The following is an 8136-nucleotide window of genomic DNA, read 5'->3' as shown; positions in this document are numbered from 1 at the left end:
TGTGCTTCTTGGCCATCTATATATCTTCTTTGGAGAAATGTCTATTTAAGTCTTCTGCCCATTTTTGGATTGGGTTGTTTGTTTTTTTAATATTGAGCTGCCTGAGCTGTTTACATATTTTGGAGATTAATCCTTTGTCTGTTGATTCGTTTGCAAATATTTTCTCCCATTCTGAGGGTTGTCTTTTCATCTTGTTTATGGTTTCCTTTGCTGTGCAGTAGCTTTTAAGTTTACTTAGGTCCCATTTGTTTATTTTTGTTTTTATTTTCATTATTCTAGGAGGTGGGTCAAAAAAGATCTTGCTGTGATTTATGTCAAAGAGTGTTCTGACTATGTTTTCCTCTAAGAGTTTTATAGTATCTGGTCTTATATTTAGGTCGTTAATCCATTTTGAGTTTATTTTTGTGTATGGTGTTAGGGAGTGTTCTAATTTCGTTCTTTTACATGTAGCTGTCCAGTTCTCCCAGCACCACTTATTAAAGAGACTGTCTTTTCTCCATTGTATATCCTTGCCTCCTTTGTCATAGATTAGTTGACCATAGGTGCGTTGACCACCATCATCTTGATTGTTTTAAGTACAGTTAATTTTCAGCTCCAGGGTCTGTTTGTTGCCATTTCCTTGAGGCCAATTCTTGGAATTGTGGCAGCTTATGTCATGGCTACAGTCTGGTCATCATGTAGTTAGCTTCTTCCACCTGGTGGGGGTTTCAGTATCTATAAGGCAGCTATAGATAATATTCTGAGCCATATCTATAGCTCCTTGAGAAGGAACTAAAGGTCCTTGACTCTGCTTAATGACTAATCTTATTATTTAGACTTGCTGGACTGTTTTCCTTTGTTTCTGCATTTTCTCACTTCTCAGATTAAACTTATTCTTTGGCTAAAGTTTTTCCATAGACAAAAGGCAGGCGGGGGAATTCCCTGGCAGTCCAGTGGTAAGGCCTCCATGCTTCCAATGCAGGGGGCGCAGTTTCAGTCACTGGTCGGGGAACTAAGATCCCACACGCTGTGCAGTGCAGCCAAAAAAAAAAAAGGCAGCCTGAGGACATGGGGGGCAAGGATCATAGGGTCCTGCTCTGGTTTAGGACCGTCCTTTCGGGGAAAGGACCTCACCTGGCTGCCCCTTGCTTGGAGCCTCTGACTTTTCCAGGCCTTCTCTCTCAGAGAAGGAAATAGGTGTTTTCTTCCTTTCTGGCCTTTCCCAAGAACAGTGTGAAAACCCCTGAAAAACCCAACAGTGGCTAGGAATTCCCTGGTGGTCCAGTGGTTAGGACTCAGTGCTTTCACTGCTGTTTCCTGGGTTGGATCCCTGGTCAGGGACCTAAGATCCCACAAGCTGCATGGCATGGCAAAAAACAAAAACAGGGCTTCCCTGGTGGCGCAGTGGTTGAGAGTCCACCTGCCGATGCAGGGGACACAGGTTCGTGTCCCGATGCGGGAAGATCCCACATGCCGCGGAGCGACTGGGCCCGTGAGCCATGGCCGCTGAGCCTGTGTGTCCAGAGCCTGTGCTCCGCAACGGGAGAAATCACAACAGTGAGAGGCCCGCGTACCAAAAAAAAAAAAAAAAAGATAAAACAAATACAAAAAGAATAGAGTGGCTTTGTGGATCAGGAATCTGAGGTCACTAGCAGCCCCTCATTTGGCCTCAGTCAGCCCCTCAGAGACCATAGAAGCAGAGTGGCTGTTGGCTAGCCTCGTACTTCTGTGATAATTGTCCTCTCCACTTGATGTCACAATGTTTTACAGAACTCTGAGTATGGGTTGTCTTACCCATCTGTCTCTCTGTCTATTCATCTATCTATGTATCTATCTATCTTTAACTCAAGTCCAGACCAGGCTGATGAGGAAAATAATAGGCAGGATTCTTCTGGGAAGAAATAACAAGCTTTGGTCCCTCATCCATGGATTCATGCAGTAAAATTCATACAGCAAACGGGTTCAAGTCCTCTGGAAACTGGCTTAAGCCAGAAACAGCTATGGACGGTTGGGATTGAGGCCAGAATTCGGGAGAGAAAGTCTAGACTTTTCTTGTTATGGTCTTTTGTATTTTGGGAATTTCAACTATGTTTAGTTGTTCAAAAAAAATTTTAAAGGAAACAAGGGGACTTATAAGAGGAGCCCCGGGGCTTCCCTGGTGGCGCAGTGGTTGGGAGTCCGCCTGCTGATGCAGGGGACACGGGTTCTTGCCCCGGTCTGGGAGGATCCCACATACCGCGGAGCGGCTGGGCCCGTGAGCCATGGCCACTGAGCCTGTGCGTCCAGAGCCTGTGCTCCGCAATGGGAGAGGCTGCAACAGTGAGAGGCCTGCGTACCAAAAAAAAAAAAAAAAAAGAGGAGCCCCCCACCCCCACCCCGCCCATTGAAGGCGGGAGCCTTAAATATGAGAGGCAACCAGATGGAGCCCAGAAAGCCCTGGTGGTTGGCTTCCCTTCGTAGGCCATCCAGGTTTTCCTTAGCTGAGAAGGAAAAGGGAATTTCATTTTCTTTGTCTTTCCTTTTTTTTTTTCTTGGCCGCACTGCACAGCATACAGGATCTTGTTTCCCCAACCAGGGATCCAATCCATGCCCCCCCAGCTGTGGAAGCACGGAGTCCTAACCACTGGACTGCCCGGGAATTCTTAAGGGATTTCTTCATTATGATCCAAAATAGAGATGAGTTTAGGGTGCTGCATGGCTGGACTTTCTAACCTTCAGAATCCCACTCCGCTCAAGAAAGGTCTTAATTAGGTCGAGCGGCCCTAACTTGACCTGCAGAGCCAGTGTCGCCCTTTTTAGAGGGTGATCCTACTGAATTAAAATTCAATTAATCCAACTTTAAGGGCAAGAAGGACGATTTGTGAAAAATCACTAAACAGCACATAAAACCTTTTGAGGAAGGGGAAATACAAGTACAGCCTGGCTTTTGTTAAGATACTTTGGGGCCAATGAGTTAACTTTTTGGAGGAATTTTAACAAGATAGCGGTCAAAGTGGAATTTGTTCGTGTCGTTTATTTAAGGTTTTACAAGGCCCTGCAAAGAGTCCTCCCCTGAGTCTGGACAAGAAGAGGGTTTGGTAACAATGTGGTGAGAGGTGAAACTTAGGGGGCATTTTGAAACCTGTGAGGAAACCAAACAACTGGCCTGAATGCTTCAAAAATGTCAGGTCCTAGGAATACCTGGCAGTCCATTGGTTAGGACTCCAGGTTTCCATTGCAGGGGGTATGGGTTCGATCCCTGGTCTGGGAACTAAGATCCCCCATGCTGCACGGCGTGGCCAAAAAAAAGAAAAAGAAAAAAAGTCAGGTCCCGAAAAACAAAGGAGGGCTAGGGGTCTGCCCTGATTAAAGAGGATTGGAGAGACAGGACCATGGACGGCGGCCTGTGATCCCAGACTGGGTCCTGGGAAGGGAAAAACAAATGTGCCTGCAAAGGACATAATTGAGACAACTGGTGAAATGTGAATACAGTCTGTGGATTAGATAGTAGTCTTGTAGCAATGCTAAACTTCCTGATTTAGATACTGTACTTTGGTTACATAAGATAATGTTTGTATTCTTAGGAAAGGCACAGGAAGTGATTAGGAATAGAGAAGGGCATTGTACCCCCTCCCAAATGGTTCAGAAAAACAATTTTTAATCTATATACGTATTTTATTTAATAGATATCTGGGGCTTCCCTGGTGGCACAGCGGTTGAGAGTCCGCCTGCCGATGCAGGGGACACGGGTTCATGCCCCGGTCCGGGAAGATTCCCACATGCCGTGGAGCGGCTGGGCCCGTGAGCCATGGCCGCTGAGCCTGTGCGTCCGGAGCCTGTGCTCCGCGGCGGGAGAGGCCACAGTAGTGAGAGGCCCGTGTACCGGAAAAAAAAAAAAAAAAAAAAAAAGCTAAGAAAGAAAGGAAGGAAGGAAGGAAGGAAAAAGGAAGGGAGAGAGGAAAAGAAGGAAGGAAAGAAGAAAAGGTGTGGTACTAAAGGAAATAGACAAAATGTTCATGTCTGATGGCAACATTTATTGGTTTCCTCCTGCCTGAAAAAAGCCCTAAAATAGGTACCAACAGGCTGCACAAGAAATAGGAACCTCCTAAGAGAGGCTTGTAACTAGACTGGGAAGACTGAAGGCATTTGCCTACAATCACTGAAAATCCATGGTCATCCATGCATCCAGAGCCAGCATTTAAACCAAGAGTCCCTGAGGGCCACCGGTGCCCAGACCAGAGCTGATGACTTAGCCTCGCCTCCAAGGAGCTAGCAGTTGTATATGGGAGACAGACATGTAAAATGACTGCAGTGTGGTTTGCCAGGAACCGGGACAGCAGCAGGAATGTGGGAGTTTGCTTCTCTTCTCGGTCTGGGGAGGAAACCAGCCAGAAATTACTTACTCCCCAGGTGGGACACTTGAAGTAGGTTTTGAAGACTGAGTAAGAATTTTTCAGTAAAGGGAAATTGTGAGCAATGGTAGAGGGGCCATTCTGCTGAGCACAGAGGTGGGAGACAGGATGCAATACTGAGCGATTTGTCAGCAAGTGATTTTTTATTGAGCCAAGGCCACAGGCTGGAGGCTGGACAGGTGAGTCATTGGTGAAAGGCTTAGAGGAGGCCACGGGTTCTGAGCTGGGGTTGGAGCAGGGATTGCCTCGGATATGCAGAAACCGCATTTTGCACACAGATGGAGGGAATGTCTGGTACAAAAGTGCAGAGGTCAGGAATGAGCAAATCCCAAGGTGAAGGTCTGGTAAACACCTTGGAGCCTGGGAGTCTGCCCCAGGTGGGGCTGGGCAAGGTGTTTGCCGCTCACTGGAGCCTGCACACTTGCACTTGAGTCCTCAGCCTAGAGTGCCACGGTCAGGGGCAACCCAGCAAAACAGAAATGACTTTACCTATTTATAACAGAGGGAATTGAATGGAGAGTTTTGATTGGACAGGTGATAGAACCCAGAGGTCAGCTAGAGCAGGAAGCTGCTACCACACCTCGGCTGGGTGGAGGATCAAAGGAGGGGATGGAGTTATCAGAACCCAGGAGTCCCCTGCTGGAAGCTGAAATCACAGCAGGCCTGGAGATGGAGCGAGGAAGAGATGCAATCATGGCTGGAGACTGGAGTTGCCACCCAAGGCAGAGAGCGTGATTGGGAGAAACCCCTGGCCTTTCCCTTCTTCCAGTTCTCTAATCAGCTGCCAGCCTCCTATTGGCCAAACCCAGCCAGAAGCCAGCTGACTCAGGAACCTGGGGAGTAGGGCTGCAAGGATCAGGCCCTCTGAGACTCAGAACGGAGCTGGGAAGGGCAGGGAACAGATCTGAGGGCACACAGGTCCCAAAGCAGCCCGGTCAGGACTTCTCCAGGAATTGTTTTCTGTCCTACACGTAAGTTGTACATTTTTAGTGCCATGATCAGCTTAAACTCATTCAATCCCCCAGCATTCTGTAGCTCAAGAAATGGTTTCACCATGTATCCAACTGCCCAGGCCAAAAATTTTGGAACCATCCCCAATCCCACCCCTTGATTTTTATCATTCTCTCATCCAAGCCATCAGCACATCTTACTGGCTCTACTTTCAAAATACAGTGTATTTCATTAATTTGAATAGGCACATTTTTTCATATGGTAATAATGGTATATGCTCCAGTTATCCACTGCTGCTTTACAAATGATTCCAAAATGTAGTTGTGTAAACAACAACAATTTTACTATGCTCACAGATTACATAGGTCTGGAATTCAGACAAGGTACAGCAGAGGTTGTTTGTGTCAGCTTCACGATGTCTGAAATCTCAGCTGGGAAGACCTGAATGGCTGGGGTGACTCTAAGGGTTTGAGGGTAGAATCATCTAGAGATGACTTCACACACGTGTCTGGTTCCTTGGCTGGGATGATACGAATAGTTGGAGCTCTCTGGATTTCTATCTATCTATCTATCCATCCATCTATCTATCATCTACCATTTGTCTACCTATCTGTCTGTCTCTCCATCCATCATTATAAATGTTCAGGACCTCTCCACATGGCCCCTCTATTACAGCAGCTCAGGGTTTCCGGGGTGAGTGTCCCACTGAGCAAGGTCTTGTCACAATGTTGTGTTAGTTTCAGGTGTACAGCAAAGTAATTCAGTCATATATATATATATATATATATATATATATATATATATATACACACACACACATATTCTTTTTCAGATTCATTTCCATTATAGGTTATTACAAGATATTGAATATAAATTTACTAGCATCTATTTTTATCCCAATTTTATAGAAAAGGAAAACAAGGCCTAGAGAAAGACTTTTTTTTTTTTTTTTTTTTTGTGAGAAAGACTTTTTAGATACAATAACAAAAGCACAATCCCTAGAAGAATAAACTGACATGGCTATAGCTTCTTCAGCATTCTACTACTAAATTCAAGCACTGGTCCTTGGGTGTCTGACCTCGACGTTCTAGTTTACACAGTGTCTTTAGAGAATTCTGTGCACTGGCCACTGTGATGCAACCATTGGGCCAGGAATGCTCTGAGTTTATTAGTAGTGATTCTGCCAAAGGTGATGCTGTAACATGAGTATGTAAATGTCAAAAAATTAGCAAAAGTCTTAGTCTACATATCGCAGACAGTTTTGTCAGCATATTTTGTAGCCTTGAACTCCTCAGTGGCAAGTTTCTTCTGATGTGTTCTAATTCCAGTGTTTTAACCCTTTGCATCTTTAATGTTAAGACTTGTCTGCTAGAGGGCTTTATTCTTTAAAACTCCTTTTGTTTTCTGCAGAACTATCTGTGGTTTACAAAACAGATACTTCTTCCGCTTTAATATTTGATAGCTTACATCTAAAGGGAATTTTCAGGCTTCCCTGGTGGCACAGTGGTTGAGAGTCCGCCTGCCGATGCAGGGGACACGGGTTCGTGCTCTGGTTTGGGAAGATCCCACATGCCGCAGAGCGGCTGGGCCCGTGAGCCATGGCCGCTGGTCCTGCGTGTCCGGAGCCTGTGCTCCACAACAGGAGAGGCCACAACAGTGAGAGGCCCACATAGCGCAAAAAAAAAGTAGAATCCGCCTGCCAGTGCAGGGGACATGGGTTCAAGCCCTGGTCCGGGAAGATCTCACATGCTGTGGAGCAACTAAGCCCGTGCGCCACAACTACTGAACCCACAAGCCACAGCTACTGAAGCCTGCGCACCTAGAGCCCATGCTCTGCAACAAGAGAAGCCATGACAATGAGAAGCCCGCGCACCACAACGAAGAGTAGCCCCCACACATCGCAACTAAAAGAAAGCCCGCGCACAGCAACGAAGACGCAACACAGCCAAAAATAAATAAATAAATAAATTTATTTTAAAAAAAATAAATAAAATAAGCTGTGTCTTAATGTATGTGATGAACACATGAAACTTTAATCCATGAGGTCCCATTTTTTGCTCTGTATGTCAAACATGCTAGTTCTTTGGTGCATGTGTAAGATTTAATGGTTCCATTGTGTTACTTGACCGTGACATTTTGGAGAAAAATTCCCAGCTGTAATGTTGTGGATGGTAGTTCTCACCGGATGCTAGACTTTTCAGAACCACTCTTCTTTTAATAAATTTTGCTGTGAAAACTGTTAAAAAAACAATAAATTGATAAACTGAACTTCATCAAAATATAAAATTCATTCGAAAGGAAATGAAAACACAGGCTACAGACTGAGAGAAAAATCTTCGCAAAGCATGTATCTGAAAAAGGACTCATATCCAAAATATATAAAGAACTCTCAAATAGTAAGACAGCAAACAACCCAATTTAAAAAAGGCAAAATCTATGAACAGACACTGCACCAGGGACTTCCCTGGTGGTCCAGTGGTTAAGAATCCTCCTTCCAATGCAAGGGATACAAGTTCGATCCCTGGTCAGGGAACTAAGATCCCACATGCCGCAGGGTAACTAAGCCCAGGCACTCTGGAGCCCACGTGTCACAACTAGAGAGAAGCCCGTGCACTGCAAGAAACACCCCGCCTGCTGCAACTAAGACCCGATGCAGCCAAATAAATAAATATTTTTAAAAAAGACACTACATCAAAGAAGATCTATGATTTGTAAATAAACATGTGAAAAGAAGGTTAGACATCAGAGAAATGAAAATTAAAACCACGATGAGAGGGCTTCCCTGGTGGCGCAGTGGTTGAGAGTCCGCCTGCCG

The sequence above is a fragment of the Orcinus orca genome, chromosome 10 (genome assembly GCF_937001465.1).
Source record: "Orcinus orca chromosome 10, mOrcOrc1.1, whole genome shotgun sequence".
Taxonomy (NCBI): domain Eukaryota; kingdom Metazoa; phylum Chordata; class Mammalia; order Artiodactyla; family Delphinidae; genus Orcinus; species Orcinus orca.
This window is presented reverse-complemented; position numbering follows the sequence as displayed.